Below are 18,691 nucleotides of genomic sequence, written 5' to 3' on the forward strand. Positions count from 1 at the left end.
CACGATCAGTTCTGGGGATAATGTTGCAAATTGTGAGCTTCATTGAAAATTCACACCAAGGCTGGTCTTCTCAACCTTTTCTGCAGTCGCTGGAATGACCCAAGAATGACCACAGAGCCCAGACAACAGGCATCATTTGTTCCAACATGCGCCACAATCTACATCTACATACATACTTCGCAATCCACCATACGGTGCGTGGCGTAGGGTACCTTGTACCACAACTAGCATCTTCTCTCCCTGTTCCACTCCCAAACAGAACGAGGGAAAAATGACTGCCTATATGCCTCTGTACAAGCCCTAATCTCTCTTATCTTATCTTTGTGGTCTTTCCGCGAATTGTTTGAATGAGGTTATGTTGACCAAGGTCCGAGCTAACTGCCTGACGTCTGCGATTTGTTTTTTTCGACCGCTGCTTACCGTATCGGGAAACGGCGGAAGCCAAGTTGTACACCTTGTACTTTTCTAGAATTAATGGACTTCCTCTTCTATTTTTTTGCTTCGATTACTTTGGAGGCAAAAGACATTACTACACAAATCGTCTTACAGAGCGAGCTGAACGAAGTACACAACGAAACTCACATGGGCCCTATGTACCTGTCGGCTGCTGAACAGCACAGCACAAATGCGCAAGAGTAGTTGCGCTGTTGGTTAGGGAATATAAGCTCATGCGCAAGATTGAACAGAAAAAATGCATCATGTGGATGCACCTAAATATTTCACTTTTCTTGTAACAGTTCGCGATTTCTTGCCCATGACTACCAACCTGAACAACCAGAGCCATCTAGAATAAGGAAAGCAATTTTGCGTTGGGGAAAGTGCATTCCAATGCTAGTTTTACGGAATGGAAAACAAATTTATAAATTCTAACTCCAACTTGCCGAGCAGAAAAAGCATTTGCAATTATGTTTAAGATGAAAATGTTCTGTGAATTTTTTTTTTTCCCCGGTGACTGGGGGATGGGGTACAGCAATGGATTGTATGAATGTTATCTGATGTTCAGTACTAAGTCATTTAACGCTTTCTTCGTAGATTATCTAATGAAGAAGTTTTTGATTAATTTGCGCCAGTAGAGCGCAGAATATCAATTCTTGCCCGTGCTTTTGTTTGTAATTGTGTCCTGTAAGGTTATAGAGAGACGTTGTAGCGTTGTGACAGCTTATCTTTTGCTTTTATAGTTCAGTTAAAACGCCCCACTGCAGCAAAAAACACATTTTAGAGTGGTGAGTAGGTCGACTTGTGTCATTCGTTTGCATTGTAGATATCAAAGCGAAGCTATGCATTTGTCTTTAATCAAGTCAATCTTATTTTACATGCGATTTTGAATGTTGTGCACATCATAGGTTTTGTTACTACGGTTAGCTACCAAAGGTACTGTTTGGCATTCAAACAACAAAAGATACGAGATAAAAATCATTAAAAGAGACATTCGTAACGTTCTTTAAAAATGACAACGACACAAGTATGTCTTCGTGATCTGTCGTAACTCTTGCATAATGTAAGTTGGACTGTTTAGAAGTGTGTTTGCTTACAATATAGCGTTTAATGGAAGCGTTGGGTACCGTTTCGTCAACACTACGAAACTCACAGTTTCAACCTAACCTAGACCGTGAGGTATGCTACAGATCAATATGTCACTACTACGTTGAGGGCATACAGAAAAGTAATGCCTCCGAATTTTGTGTGTGAAAACTCACTAAAGTTTCTAAATACAACAAACATTGTTAACATTCTACATCTTTCTTTTTCATGTCTACATATTTATTTGTCAACACAGTCACCCTGGCAACGAACACATTTCTCCCAATGAGAAACCAGTTTGTTAATACCGTCAATGTAGAATGATTAACTTTGTTTATGGAGCCACAACCTCACATTAGCTTGCACCGCTTCATCACAAAGTGCAGTTCTTGAAGTTGTTCCTAAAGTTTTGGAAACAGATGAAAATTGGATTGGCCAGTTTGGCACTATATGGAGGATGACTGATGATAGTGAACCCAAGATGTCAGACTGTTGCAGATCTCACAGAACTCGTGTACGGTGTGGCATTGACTTGCTGAAAGAGAGGGTGGCCCATGTGCGGACAAAAAAACTCAATTACACCGCACTGTTCCTCAAAGACTGATTTAGTTAAGTTACACACCACCATGTTACACACTACAATTTGAAATCCTCAGGTAGCAGAGGGCTGCAGATATGTAGACATGGAGAATAAAGATGTAGAGTGTTAATTACCCTTGTTTTATTTTAAAAGCCTTAGGAGCTTCCACATAAAAAATTCGGAGGCATTACTTTTCAGCACTCCCTCGTACATTTCAGAAACAAATGGAGACTCGGAAGAAACATTGCCAGTGTTCTGTTTGCACACGTATTTCGTTGCAACCCCACATCATTGGTACATTACAGGATGAAGCTGACATTTGGTATTGGTAGGCTCAGTTGATCTAGTTGTTTTGCAGTGTGATGAATTTAGTATTAATGCACAACACTGCAATATGTTGATTACAATTACTTCCCTAAAATTCCATTTTCAAGACAAAATTCAGCCCTAAGTTGAAAATAGTGTACCTGCACATGAACAAAGTTAAATCCTGACCCTTTGTACCGAATGATAAGAAGTACAAATAGCAAACCATAAAATCTCCATTCAGATCTATACAGCAATACTTGTTTAGTAATGTTAGACAAGGGAGCAATAACTCTCTCAAATACGCATTGGTAAATATAATATTTGCCTTCTTCCACATTTGAAATTTACAGCTCTGTAAATGCTGTGAACAGTAAATCTCTCTGATCGCTGCAGAAAATACGACATTCCCTGATCACCGTTGTACCAGAGAGGCTTGATTGTGAATGATTTATTGTTTTTATTATGTTAAAACACTCCAGCCAGTGACGTTGTAGTCCAGTTAATGACTATCTCTATAGCACGGAACATTGTTTAAATATGACTTGGTACACAACATTTGCTATAGAAGTTCAAGTAAGCCAGAAATGCATCTGTTCTTTTGACACAGCTTTCTAACTTGTACATTTTCTATTACAGCTTTTCCACTGGATACCTTATCACCTCCTGGGTATAGTTAGAAATATTCTTGTTTGGTATTATTCAGAGCTACAGTTCACATAGTAATTGGAATGGCCTTGAATTATTCTGCACTTTCAGCAACATACTCAGAAATCATATTCAGCCACTGAATTAGGAGAACATGTGGCAACTCAATATTGTCAATGGAGATGTATTTGTCAGCAATTTTAAAGTGAAAGTGATGAAGCTGCTCATGGAAGGCAGCAGTTTTTAGGTTTAACATCACAATTGATAGAGCATAAGCTCAAATAGGGAAGGTGGGCAGGAAATTGTATATGTACTCTTTTTTTTTTAAAAAAAAAAAAAAAAAAAAAAAAAAAAAAAAAAAAAAAAAAAAAAAAAAAAAAAAAAAAAGCCACACTGGCATTCACATTTATGAGAAAATGTAAGTAATACCTGCGTGATGGATTGTTGACTCCCTCTCCTTCCAAATGCAAGTTCAATTTCTTAGGTTAGAGAACATTGTAAGTTCGTTGTTACTCTCATTCTGTATAGGAGGCATTATTTCAGAATGGAGCATGCATCAACTAATTTGGTATTAGATATATTTTTGTTTGGAAACCTGCTGATACAACCTATCTGTTTTGATGCATGGCATCATCAAAACAGTGGACACAAAATCACTCATGGAAGTCCAGTACATGTAAAATATGCACCATAACAAGAATTATAGTTATTCTCATATCACATTGGTTGGTGTCACTAGAAATTGAGATTTTGTATTGACATTCATAGGGTTTTGCTTGCAATCAGACTAACCTTCCAGCCAAACCTAGACCTTAAGCTACACTACAGATTAGTTTGTTACCACAATGTACATTCCAAATAATAATGTAACAAATAAATAGCTATTGTCAATGTTGGGTTCTATCTCTGTTTGCATATGTATGACATCACATGCTACATCATTATGCTTCAGATTAAAGCCAAAAATGGTATCAGCTGATTGAACCTACTCCTCCTCTTTATTAATATTTGATTTTGTTTGATACATAATTCACTCTGCAGCAATTTCTGGGTAATAAATTATGCAAAATGGAAATTTTTGATGTTTTAATTCACTTTTGTTTCCTTTTTCATATCACAAAAGCAAAAGAAACTTCAAGTGAATGGAAAATGCATAGTAATGTCCTCTGTTCTACAAAAGGTGTTGACACACACTAAGAACAAATCCTAATGATGTTTTTGCTTTGGTTCTGACAACATAAGTACATTGCTGTTTGTTGTTGGTACTCACAGTTTTAAATTGTTTCATATAAGTAGGTGCTAGGAGGAGAAACCCTTGCTGTATCTTTGACTGGGTGACCGTATAAGAGTTGACTGTTCGCCAGTCAGGACTGCTTAGTTGTCCCTTCCGTATAAGCACTTTGTGTGACACACAATTCTAAACTACAGTGCAGTGGATGATGCCATTAACTAAGTATTTCACACATCATCTCAAACATCAGGTTAACTGTTCAAACTCTTTATATTGTTTTTGTGTGCTGAATGAACTGCCCAGATTGTTGCCATAGTACATTACTTAGTGAAAAGACACATTGTATCAAGTTCTTGTTTCTTGTTTGTCAAGATGGAGTAACATCTATAGCTACTATCTTTCCTGTTTCATTCATGAATAGTGCATGTGAAGCCTCCATATGAACACAAATTTATGTGATTTTATTGTCATGGTGATTTTGCAAGAGATATACGGGATGGAGCAGTGTGTTACTCATCTCTTCTCTTGAAATATACACTCTCGAAATTTCCGTAATGTGCAATGCATCTTTTGTAGTGTATTCCAAAGTAATCTCATGGATGTCTTTGTGATGCTCTTGCACTTACTAAATTAACTTGGTGCATAACATGCCACTCTCTTTTTCTTTGTTATCTACTTCCTGTAGTGATTGTACCTCCTAAGACTTGTAAACTGATCAGAAATATTTCCAACTTGGCACCTGATTTCTTTTCAGCTTGTTTTATATGGTTATTCTGCTTCAAATTGTTTGAAATGCAGACTTGTATGTATTTAACAGATGTGACTTTTCTTTGATTCTTGATCATGTTATCAAACAACAATGGCACTTTCCACCTCTAAATATAACAAATAATCAAAAATGTTACTATCCCTTATAAGTCAGCTTGACTAGATAATGTCAGATGCAGGAACACTGCCTCCAGACAGTGTGTGCTCAAGTGTCACCAGCTGCCAAGTATTCTACAAATAAACCAGTCTACTACCTGTTTTACCCATGACCGAGCCTGTGTGATCATTCCAATTTGTATCTGTACAAAGTGCGATACCCAGGTATTTGTATGAGTTGGCTCCAGGTATTTGTATGAGTTGGCTGATTCCAACAGTGACTCATCGATATTATAGTCATAATATACTATGCTTTTTGTTTTGTGAAGTGCACATTTATACATTTCTGAAAAGTCTGAAGTTAGTATCGATATTGTCCACAAAGTCATTAATATATGACATAAACAGCAACAGTCCCAACACACTTCCCTGCAGCACACTCAAAGTTACTTCTATATCTAACGACAACTCTTCATCCAAGATAACATTCTGTGTCCTCCTACCAAAAAGTCCTCAATTCAGTCACAAATTTCACTTGACATCCAATTAATTGTACTTTTGACAATAAGTGTAGGTGTGATAGTGAGTCAAATGCTTTTTGGATATCAAGAAATACTGCATCTACCTGACTGCCTTGATCCAAAAGTTTCAGTGTGTCATGTGAGCCCAGTCAACTAATTGGCTATCATACCATGCTACACATTTACAGAGAAGCATTCTTGAAAATGTGTTCACAAAAGGATGTGGATTTTCATCAAGTGACCAATGTGAGTTACAAGTGTTATTGATACAGTCATGAACGTGGCTTTCTCAGTAAACAATATTAATGGGATTACTTGGAGAATTGCAATTAGCTAACGACAGAAGTCCAGTTGACTACCTTCACATCCATCTTGAAGGTGCCTAATTCACTATAAATGGTAAGCACAGAGGCTGTGCACACATAATATCCACCATATTCTTGTATTTGGAACGCTGACATGTGTAGAAATCTGTGTGCAGTTGTTGAACTATTACGTTCTATCAAGTGAATAATGTCCTGTACTTCCTTTAAAGTATTTATTTGTGTGTTTAAATGAAATACAACTTCTGGGCTCTGCACAAGTCTCTCACAGTTTAATGACAACATGAATAAACACTCTCGAATCTGGTACTCTGCAGTTAAGATATCACCTATTGTATCCACTACAGGCAGTAGCAGCATATCTATTACAAAACCTGTGCACAAATACAATATCAGTATACTCAGTGTTTGTAAATACATAGGGTATACTTAAATAGTACAATAGAACTGCCCAACAAATCACAGTCCCCATTGCAGATCAAAAATTCTATTATGTAAATACAAGCACAACTTGAACATCAAAACAAAAATGACAATCAGTAAATAAATCCATAGCAACTGGAGTACCAACATGTGTAATAAAAATTTGTCTCTGTAATAAACTGTATCTCTGTAAACAATAAAAAATTGGACACATCTTGTATAGACTGTTTTATTAGCATTAGTCTGTCCTACCATCTCTTAAAAAATTTACTATTCCTCATGGAACACATTTTGTAATGGAATGTTCAGTGAATCTAGTTGTACATATTGATAAGAACTTTAACTGTAAATCATACATTATAGTTCTTCATATGTGTTACATATTCTTGACATGGTCAGTCTGAAGATGATCTACAATGTGTGGTCAGTCTGAGGGTGATCTGCAATGTATGATAACTGAAGAAAATGTCACAAACAAAGATCACTAAAAAAGCACTTTATTCGATAACTGGTTTCGACAGAACTAAGCTGTCACTATTGGATGTTATGCTTTAAATTTTTTTTAACAACATGTTGTCCAACAGTGTCATAAGTTGCTTCACATTGTATATACACTTCCCACTGCCATGAAGGTCAATATACATCAGCATGCCAAATGTGAAAGTATTATGTACAAACATAAGCATAATTATATTGTTTATACATAATACTTCTACATTTGACATGCCGATGTATACCGATCTTCATGGTAGTGGGAACTTTATAAGCAATGTGAAGCAACCTGCAACACTGATGGACAACATGTCGTAAAATACAGAATAAGATGCAGTGATAACAGCATAGCTCTGTCAAAACTGGTCATCCAATGAAATGCTTTTTTTTTTAGTGATCTTGGCTTGTGAAGCTTTTCAGTTATCATCTTTGTATATGCTTAAGGTTGGAACATTTTATCTGTGTTTGCTTATTTATTTTGCTAATAAGGATAACATGTATTGTGTATGTCATAAAGCCTCCTGAGGACAACCATTTCGGCACCAATGCATACTAACACAGCTTATAAGATATACTTGGTGCATACGGAGTTTCTCATTAACAGTTGTTCAGAATTTGAAAACAGCAGTAATATTCTTAATTGTAACACTAGGAATAAAAATGAATTACATTATTTGTACACTATCCAGATATAAATACTGAAGTAAATGCAAGTCATGATGGAAAACAGCTAAAGTTACAAGCAATCAAAGTCTACCAGTCTCTCTTAGAAACAACGGTATGAGGTAAGGCAACCATTGGCCTTATAGAGTTCTCATTAAGCAGCTTATTGGCAAATAAATGTGTTCAACATTATAGCTCAGCTTCTGAATAAATATGGACAAGCAAAATGTCAAATGTTAGCAAGCTTTCAGGATGGTGCCATTTTATCAATTGACTCCAGATGCAGAGAAATATAATGTTACCCACTTCATATATAGTCAAAATATAGTAGACTTCAACATCATATCATGATCTTAATCACATTGTACAGTGTCTGGGAGTGGTGGAAACCATCAACTCCAGTAACATAGTTGGTGGAAATTAAATTTCCAGAAACTTCTCTCTGAAGAGATCATTATGAAAAAGCAGCATTCTGACTATTAAAGAATAGGGTTACCTTACAATAAGCTTGTGTGCTGTTCATAAAAATCTAAGCCAGCTCCAATATATTTATCCACTGTCTTTGGAGAGTACTTTTTAAAAATTGTAGTGTTTGTGGAGAGGGTTAACAAGACCAATTAGGTCCAACTGCAGCCCAAAAGCTTTGTGGAGAGGGTTAACAAGACCAATTAGGTCCAACTGCAGCCCAAAAGCTTACAGAAATCCATAGAGTTTTCTGATCATGTCATCATTTGAATGTTGTACACCTCAAAGTATTGGATAGCCAAATTGGTTCTCTGCTGATGGTGTCTTTCACATTGTAGAATGATTTCTTGCCATTTTAGATGAAATTATTCAGCCCTACAATTCCAAATGATTTGGCAAGATCTCTAAAAGCCATAGCCTTGAGCATGTAAAGGCTGCAAGTGGCGCCAAAATTAGTGTCCTCTCCCTTCCAAAAGAGACAGGAATTGAAACTGAGGGTAGCAAAGCAAAAGCTGAAATGCTTAACTCCGTTTTCATATGTACCTTCACAAAGAAAAACACAGGAAAATTGCCCCCGGTTTAATCCTTGTACCACTGGAAATATGAATGAAATAAGTATTAGTGTCACTGGTGTTGAGGAACTGCTGAAATCGTTAAAACTGAACAAAGCTACAGGCCCCATGGAATCCCTGTCACATTCTATACTGAATTTGTGGCTGAGTTAGTCCCTCTTCTAACTAGTATCTGTTGTAGACCCCTCAAACAAAAAACCATGTCCAGGACTTGGAAGAAAGCACAGATCACACCCATCTACAAGAAGGGTAGTAGAAGTGATCCGCAAAACTACCATCCAATATCCTAGACATCAATTTATTATTGAATCTTGGAACATATTTTGAACTCAAACATAATGAGGTATCTTGAACAGAATGACCTCCTACATGCCAACCAGCATGGATTCCGAAAACATTGATCGTGTGAAACCCAACTCGCACTTCTCTCACATGACATACTGAAAGCAGTATTTCTTGATGTCTAAAAAGCATTTGACTCAGTACCCATCTACGCTTACTGTCAAAAGTACAATCATATGGGGTATCAATTGAAATTTGTGACTGGACTGAGAACTTTTTGGCAGGGAGGACACAGCTTGTTATCCTGGATGGAGAGTCATTGTCAGATGTAGAGGTAACTTCAGGTGTGTTCCAGGGAAGTGTTTTGGACCTGTTGCTGTACGTATTGCGTGTTGATGACCTTGCAGATGATATTGATAGTAACCTCAGACTTCTGCAGATGATGCAATTATCTATAATGAAGTACTGTCTGAAAGAAGCTGCATAAATATTCAGCAAGATCTTGATAAGATTTCAGAGTGGTGCATAGACTGGCAAACTGCCTTAAATCTTCAGAAGTGTAAAATTGTGCATTTCACAAAATGAAAAAACTGTATTGTACTACTATAATATCAGTGGGTCACTTTTGGAATGACTCAGTCAGGGGTAAAGCAGTTGGTAGACTTCAGTTTATTGGTAGAATACTGGGGAACTGCAATTAGTTTAGAAAGGAGATTGGTTTCAAATCATTCATGCGAACCATTTTAGAGTATTGCTCAGAAGTGTGGGACTCATACCATGTAGGACTAACAGAGGATATTGAACATATACTGAGAAGGGTAGCATGAATGGTCACAGGTTTGTTTGACTTGTGGGAGAGTGTCATAGAGATGCTGAAGAAACTGAACTGGCAGACTCTTGCAGACATATGTAAACTATCCCAAGAAAGTCAACTAACAAAGTTTCAAGACAAGGCTTTAAATGGTGACTCTAGGAATAAACTACAAGGCTCTACGTGTCACCCACATAGGGATCATGAGGACAAGATTAGAATAATTATGGTATGCACAAAAGCATTCAAACAATCATCCTTCCCACACTCCGTATGTGAATGGAATGGGACAAAACCCTAATAATTAATACAATGCGACATACCCTCTGTCATGTACTTCATGGTGGTTTGCAGAGTATATATGTGGAGGTATGGTTTCATTTGTGAAGAGGATCAACTGCCTTTTCTTGAGGTTCCATTTCACTTATGCTTCAGCCAGTTATAAATATTCTCATGTGGGGAAGTAAGTAGTGGTACACAGATCACCACTGCCCTGATATGCGGGCCACTTTCCTAAGGTTCTAGTTAACTCAACTTACATTAGGAAATAGCCAAAATGTCTTCACACCTTTGATTTATTGTAATATTACTGCTTATTGAAAAATTACAGTGGTCAATATTACATGCAGTTGCCTTTCATTGTAGTTATGAACTTTTTTAATTACCAATGCATCTTCCTTTAGGCAACCAAAGGATGAATATTGAGCTACCTTGTTATGTAGACCATCTTGACCATACATACAGTCCTCTACTTCCCTACCACTGCAACTGATCACACAAAAACTACCTGTTCAGCATTTCAGTTGTATTCTTCACAAGTCCTACAAAATTATTCTAAATCTGTATCTGCACTCCAGAAGCTACCTTACAGTGTGTGCAGAGGGTACTTTGTGTACCATTGTCACTTTCCCCTTTTCTGTTCCAGTCACAAATGGTTTGCAGGAAGAATGGCTGTTGGTAATCCTCCATGTAGGCTTGAATATCTCTGATTTTACCTTTATGTTTTTTTTTTTTTTTTTTTTTTACAAAGTATATTTGGGAGGAAGCAATATGTTGGTTGACTCTTCTATGAATGGATGCTCTCAGAACTTCAACAGTAAATTCTGAATTAGCTGTTTAGTACTTCTCAATGGAGAGCCCATATAGTTCAACAGTGCAAAGTTTCAGTCTGCAAAGACAGCAGTGTGTATTTGTAACTATTTTAAGCTGAGTATGACAATGATATCTTTTTCCCTACTATTTTGCATTTGTTCACGAGAAGATAGTAAAGATTACAAAAAGGTGTGCTCATTGTTCCATTTTTAATTTATGCTGAATATTGGAATAACTCCATATTTTCCATGTTATTGGGGGTATTTTAATTAAATATGAGAAATTACATGAAAATGCATGATTTTCCTTCCAACATTGGCACCACACAGTGCTAAGTCCATCACAGTAAGGCTCTCTATGAAGTGGCTGTGTATTGCAGTTGCTGAAACAACAAAGCATTCAAAGTGATTGGAAAAATGTGCAGTACATTTCCGTCAAGAAAAATCACCAGACAGATGTGCTTAACTCAGTGCCCATATCTTTGATGTCAGTCTGTTGAAAAATAAAAGAACACATTCTATCCATATATTATGACTTTTCCAGAGCCCAAGAATTTCCTCTGTGAGAACCAACATGAACTGCTCAAACAGTGATTGTGTGAGGCTCAGCTCACTTTGTTCGTCCATGAGATCCAGAAGACATACATAGGGAAACCCAAGTCAATACTGAATTTCTTGGCTTTCAATGTGAAGCTAAGAAGAGAGAAAATATGTCTTGTACAAAGGCATATAGACAGTCGTTTTTCACTCATTCTGTTTGCCTAGGAGAGGGTAAGGAAATGACTATTAGTGGTACAAGGTACCCTCTGCCACGCACCATTCAGTGGCTTGTGGAATATGTATATAGATGTAGGATACAGTTCTGCAGTATTGCATAGCAACAAAATGTGAACTTATGAAACAGTGAACCAGCTTTGTGGCTGAAATGGTGACTTCCTAGCAAATAGAACACATGATGTCCCTTTCAGTGGGGATAAATCATTAGATGTGAAAGAAGCTTCAGTTTTGCTCATAGGAAGTGGTTATAAGGCAATTACTGTTCACAGTGTATATAAATGACACAGTGTAACACATTGGAAACTCCAGGAGGCTGTTTGCAGATAATTATGTTGTATAAGGGAAATCACAACACAATAAAACTGTGCCAAAATACGGAAAACCTACAGAGAACTGAAGCATTATTGAAGGGCTATCTGTTGACTTGCAGCATAAACAAATGGGGGTACTGTAGCTAGAAAGAGGCAGTCTGTATCAAATCAACCAATGATTTGGATCTTTTAGTGTCAGATATTTACTATTCGTTGTTTAATGTAAGTACCATCAAGTAAACAAATATTACAAAATTTCATACTTTCTTGATGCATGGATCATTTGTTTTTCAAATTTCAGGAAATAAAAATTTCTCATTTTTCTGGGAGCACCATGAAACAAATATATATGTAACTTCAAAACTATTGATATCAGGAAGCTGAAACAGATGTCATTGTAAAGGTCTTGGTTTAAACTGTAGTTTGACATGTAACACAGCAATGGTGTAACATTTGCTTGATTTTACTGATAAGAAAACATATTTTGGAAAATCTCAAAAACATGCCTTTCATTATTTTTAAAAAGAGTTTATGTTTTTCATATTGTGTTTACAAATGGTGGCTTAAATTTTAAGATGGAGAAAGAATTGGCTCCTGAGATATAAAATTTAGAACGTCATGTTATGTAAAATAACAAAGAGTAGGTGTTCTTCCAGGCAGTTATTTTTATTGTAATACTATTGCTTTGACACCAGTTTTGTAACCAAAATATCTAACAAGGATAGAAAAAAACCTTATTGTCTTTGTGGTTAGATGCATTACTCAGAGGTGACATAATTGTCACCTTTTCCAGATGACGTTCCAACATATCTAAAGCATGAAGAGCTAACACATTCATGATTATGGCCTCTGTTTTGTATATGCACAAGAAATTTAGTGTCTAATATTGCTTGAAGAAGGTTCGATGGACAATCTATAGACCTGAAGCTATGATTGTGGTGGATTCTGTCATACGCAAAGACCCTGTCAATTGCAACTTGTGTGTCCCCTGACCACGAAGTTTCTCAGGTACAAAAATGACTGATGCTGCTGTGGAGACTTTTATTTTAAGTTTGTCACTTTTTAAATGGAGTTGTATATCTCAATGTCCAATGTGACTTTTTGTGAAACCAGAAGCACATTGTTGCATCTCACTTTTCTTTTGAGTCTAAAGAACTAATTTCACTGATGAATAGAAATTCTTTTTACAGTTGTTCATTGAAGGACTACTTGCACTTCTTTGAACTCATCCTTGTCAGGATGTATGGTTATTGATGGAGAAAAGCAATTGATGGAGAAAAGCAATTAAGCATATTTAATGCAATATAGTGAAACATTACATAGCACAAATACAATCTAATATAATTTTGCACATATAAAAGACATAGATGGTGCTAGAAACCAGATTTGTGCTGTGTTTGCTACAATGTAAGTTGCTACACTTTGGTAAGAGTAGAATCTCTTTGTCAGACAGTTCTGACAATTTCACGCCCAACTAATAATAAAATATAAAGATTCAGATGAAATAAATATCTAATTCAATGTGAATCAATTCATAATTGTTAAATCTGAGATAAATAGCTGTACAGCTGTACGCGAGATTTCCACACTCCTAAACATCCCTAGGTCCACTGTTTCTGATGTGATAGTGAAGTGGAAATGTGAAGGGACACAAACAGCACAAAAGCGTACAGGCCGACCTCGTCTATTGACTGACAGGTACCGCCGACAGTTGAAGAGGGTCGTAATGCGTAGTAGGCAGACATCTATCCAGACCATCACACAGGAATTCCAAACTGCATCAGGATCCACTGCAAGTACTATGACAGTTAGGCGGGAGGTGAGAAAACGTGGATTTCATGGTCGAGCGGCCGCTCATAAGTCACACATCACGCCGGTAAATGCCAAAGGATGCCCCGCTTGGTGTAAGGAGCATAAACATTGGATGATTGAACAGTGGAAAAACGTTGTGTGGAGTGACAAATCATGGTACACAATATGGCAATCCGATGGCAGGGTGGGTGTATGGCAAATGCCCAGCAGATGTCATCTGCCAGAGTGTGTGGTGCCAACAGCAAAATTTGGTGGTGGTGGTGTTTGCATGGCACTATCAGAGCACAGGCATAGATTGATGTTTTAAGCACCTTCTTTCTTCCCACTGTTGAAGAGCAATTCGGGGATGGCGATTGCATCTTTCAACATGATCGAGCACCTGTTCATAGTGCACGGCCTGTGGCAGAATGGTTACATGACAATAACATCCCTGTAATGGACTGGCCTGCACAGAGTCCTGACCTCAATCCTATAGAACACGTTTGGGATATTTTGGAACGCCGACTTCATGCCAGACCTCACCGACCGACATTGATACGTCTCCTTAGTGCAGCACTCTGCGAAGAATGGGCTGCCATTTCCCAAGAAACCTTCCAGCACCTGACTGAATGCATGCCTGTGAGAGTGAATGCTGTCATCAAGGCTAAGGGTGGGCCAACACCATATTGAATTCCAGCATTACCAATGGAGGGCGCCACGAACTTGTAAGTCATTTTCAGCCAGGTGTCCAGATACTTTTGATCACATAGTGTAGTCACCTTATCAATAAGCATGTAAGTGAATTAACTGACACTTGAAAAGTGTACATGCAATACGGTAATATCTGTAAACATGGCAATGGAAAAATTACCTTCCAACAGAAGGATAAAAGCTACAACAAAAATTCCGTACTTGTAAATTGTTGACCATTCCGTGCAATCTCTAAATTAAGAAAAATTAATGTATAAAAATTATTTTGCCTCTCAGACCATCATCCAATTTTACTAAAGGCAGACAAACATATGTAAGAAACAAGTATGTTTTGAAGAAAAAATAAAAGGGGTCTTTTGAGGTTTTGAAAAATAAAAAAATTGGGCTGTAGACAAACTAAATAAATCTCATAGTAGTGTCACAGAATATCAAGTTGAAGCATAGTTCAAAAACTTTAAAATGACACCAGAGTCAGCTCTATAGCATGAATAGTTTTATAGTCAGATTTGTTCCTCAATGATCAAAAATTTATTCCTCAAGGTTCAAAAATTAACTAAAATAGTCCCCCCCCTCCCCACACACACACAAGCCTTAGCAAAAAGTACGAATCACTGAACACAAAAAAAAAATGCAGTGTGTTATTAACAAAAGATCAGCCCCTACTTTCCATCTCAATTTGTCTTGGACTACTTGCCATGGTGGATGAAAGGGAGAGGAAGACATGTCTTTGGTCAGTGGTTTGCAAACTAGAGCAGAATAGTGATGAGACATGTGTAAATCTGAAAAGAACCTAGTAGAGACCAAACTTGTTGGTGTTTGTCAAGGTAATAAATTTCAAGCTTAAAGTCTGTATCAGGGATCAAAGTCTCTGCAGGGGAGATAGCTAAGTGCCTGGGGAAGATTAAAAAAGAGTGTTAAATTATGCTGATAAGCTCCATCACACCTCATCATTTGCCAGTGATGCTAATTTACAATCATTATTAGTACCATTTTCAGTGCATCCACTGTATAGAACATTACTATCTTGTCTCAGTGCTAGAATGTGACTCTCAACAGTGAGTCTCAAAAAATTTCATTAAAAAATCTCTCCCAGACTTTACTATACTACACGTCCCATTGGAGATTATCAAACAGTGGAAAATCTAGGATGGAATAATGACAATATTATGAAAAGGATAGACTGTTACCATGTGGAGGAGATGTGGAGCCACAAACAAGCCCAATGAAAAGACTGCTACACATTACGAGCAACTGCACCTGATAGGAGAAATGGTCTGTGTGGTGGGACTAGGGAGGAGGCTGCAATGATGAGGGGGAGGGATAGCAAGGTAGGGATAGAGGACTGTATAGTGCAACTTGTGGAAGCATCCAGAGATCTGGTGGGCACAGGGAAGGGCTGCCTGGTGCAGTCAGGACGTTTGGGGGGGGGGGGGGGGGGGAGTGGAAAAGGTTAGAAGTAGAGGAGAGGAAAAAATGAAAAGGGGAGAGACTAGTCGATGTGTTGGTGGAAAAGAAGTCTGTGTAATGCTGGAGTGTGAGCAGAGAAGGGAGTAAGTGGGTGAAAGAAAGGGGTTAGTGAAGACCAAGGCCTGGGGAGTTACAGGAACATAGGATATACAGCAGGGAGAGTTACCAATTGTGCAGTTCAGAAAAGCTGGTGTTGATAGGAAGGATCGAGCTGCCACAGGCTGCGAAGCAGTCACTGAAGTCAAGCACATTGTGCTGGGCAGCATGTTCAGCAACAGGGTGCTCCTGCTGTCTCTGGGCCACAGTATGTCGGTGGCCTTTAATGTGGACAGATGTGGGCTGTCATGCCCATGTAGAATGCAGCACAGTGGTTGCAGCTTAGTTTGTATGTCAAATGAGTGCCTTTGCTGGTAGCCCTGTCTTGATGGGCTATATGAAGCTTGCGACTAGACTGGAGTAGGTGGTGGTATGAGAATGTATGGGACAGGCCCCATTCATCTAGGTCTATTACAGGGATATGAGCGATGAGGCAGGGGTTGGGAGCGGTGATGGAGAAGGGATGGACAAGGATATTGTGTAAGTTCAGTGAGTAGCAGAATACCCCTATGGGAGGGGTGGGAAGGCAGTGGGTAGGATATTCATCATTTCAGGGCACGACAAGAGGTAGGTGAAACTTTGATGGGGAATGTGATTCAGTTGCTCCAGTCCCCAGTGGTACTGAGCTATGAGGGGTGTACTGTTTTGTGGCCGGATGGTGGGAATGTGGGAGGTGGAAAGTGTGGTAAGTGACTGGAGAGACAAGGCATGAGAGATCTGTTTCTGTACAGGATTGGGAGCATACTTATCGTCTGTGAAGGCCTCAGTGACACCCTTGGTATGTTTGGAGAGGGACTGTTTGTCACTTCAGATGTGACAGCCGTGGGTGGCTAAGCTGTATGGACAAGACTCCTTGGTATGGAATGTGTGGCATCTGTTGAATTGGAAGTACTGCTCGTCGTTCGTACATTTGATATGGATGGAGGTAAAGATGTAGCCATCTCTGAGGTGGGAGGTCAACATGGAGGAAGGTGGCTTTTTGGGTTGAGAGTGGACAAGTGAAGCAAATTTGGGAGAAGGTGTTAAGTTTCTGGATGAATGTGGATAGGTTGTCATCACCCTCAGTCCAGATCACAAAGATATCATCAGTGTATCTGAACTAGATGAACAGTTTGGGATTCTGGGTGCTTAGGGAAGATTCCTCTAGATAGGTCATGAATAGGTTGGAACAGTTGATACTATGCAGGTGTCCATCTCTGTATCGTGGATTTGTTTGTAGGTGATGCCTTCAAAAGTTAAATAATTGTGGGAGAGGATATAGTTGGTCATGGTGACCAGGAGGGAGGTTGTAGGTTTGGTATCAGTCGGGCATTAGGAAAGGCAGTGTTCAGTGGCAGCAAGTCCACGGGCATTAGGGATGTTAGTGCAGAGGGATAGAGCATCAATAGCAATGAGCAGGGAGCCGTGTGGCAAAGGGACAGGAACTGTGGAGAGTCGGTGGAGGAAATGGTTGGTGTGTTTGATGTAGGTGGTTAGGTTAAGTTTAATAGGCTGAAGGTGTTGGTCCACAAGAGTAGAGATTCACCCAGTGGGGGCACAGTGACTGGCCTCAATGGAGCTTCCTCCTGGGTGGTTGGGCTTAGGGGCTTTAGGAAGCATGTAGAAGCTAGGAGTGTGGGGAGAGGTAATGGTGAGGAGGGGGGGGGGGGAGGAGATAGATAGATAGATAAATAGATAGGTAGAGAGAGAGAGAGAGAGAGAGAGAGAGAGGGGGGGGGGAGGGGGGTAGGCAGGCAGGCACATATGTATGTATGTATGTATTGGTTGGTTGGAACCACAGGGTGATACCCTTTGTCGGCAGGTAGGATTATAAGTTCAGGGTCAGATTTTAGGTGGTGGATTGCAGTTCTTTCTGTAGATGTAAGGTTAGCTTACATGTTTAGGTATTAGAGTAATGATAGTGAGGCAACGTTTGAGGTTAAGAGACTCTGGAATGTTAGTAGTGGTTGATTTGGGGGCAGTGAGGGTTGATCATGGTTGGATGGAAAAGTGAACTGAGTCAGGCAGGGTTCAACATTTGCTTTGGGCTCAGTTTTATTGGTAGAGTTGATGGTGAAAAAGTGTTCCCATTGTAGGGATCGGGAGAAGGTCTTTAACAAGCCATGCATGATTGTATTTTGGAGTGGAGCAAAAGGTGAGGCCTTTGGGAAGGCGTGATACTTCTATGGGACTAAGGCTTTTATGACAAAAGTTCATAACTGTGTTTTGGGTCTGTTTAGGTTCTGGATTTGGTGTGGTGGTGGGAGGGTGTTTCTGAGGGTGTGGTAAATGTAGTATGTCTATAAGGCAGGGTTTGTCAGCTGTGAGAGGACATGGTTTTGGAGGTTGTTGTTGAGGTGGTGGATAGTGATAGTCAAAGTGAAGAGTAGGAGATGAACAAGTTGGAGAGTTTTTTAGGCGGTGTTGGGCATGCTGCTCTTGTTCCTGGTGTGCAATAGTTTTGATGTGAGAGATGGGATACAAGAATTTGTGATTGCAGAGCAGGAGAATTTTATAGTTTTGTATTGCAAGGAGGCTTGGACCTGATTTACATGGTTTTGCAAGACTAAGTGAGGACCATGGACAGGCAGAATTTGAACAGATAGGGTCATTGTGGAAGGAGAGGTTGCAGCCGGAGATAGGTGATTTGATGGTAAGGCCATCTGGGGGGGGATTCCATGAGGCAGGCAGCAATGCAGGAACAGTATGGGGGACAGGATTCCAGATAGAGTTACTGTACCCCCATTGAGAATCTGTGCTATTGTG

At 39.0% G+C, this 18,691-nt stretch overlaps 1 protein-coding gene across 3 annotated transcripts in view; it reads left to right on the forward strand.

Annotated features, from left to right (window-relative positions):
- Positions 1-973: 973 nt before the first annotated feature.
- Positions 974-18,691, forward strand: part of LOC126470663 (peroxisome biogenesis factor 10-like) — a 123,382-nt gene continuing 105,664 nt past the window's right edge. Inside the window, exon 1 of one of the 3 annotated variants that reach the window (XM_050098654.1) lies at positions 974-1,223. The gene's annotated coding sequence lies outside the window, so the exon portion shown is untranslated. Of the gene's footprint in view, positions 1,224-1,260; positions 1,499-12,714; positions 12,890-18,691 lie in introns of those variants that run through there. The other 2 variants (XM_050098655.1, XM_050098657.1) reach the window with 2 other exon arrangements.

The sequence above is a fragment of the Schistocerca serialis genome, chromosome 3, assembly GCF_023864345.2.
Source record: "Schistocerca serialis cubense isolate TAMUIC-IGC-003099 chromosome 3, iqSchSeri2.2, whole genome shotgun sequence".
Lineage (NCBI taxonomy): Eukaryota > Metazoa > Arthropoda > Insecta > Orthoptera > Acrididae > Schistocerca > Schistocerca serialis.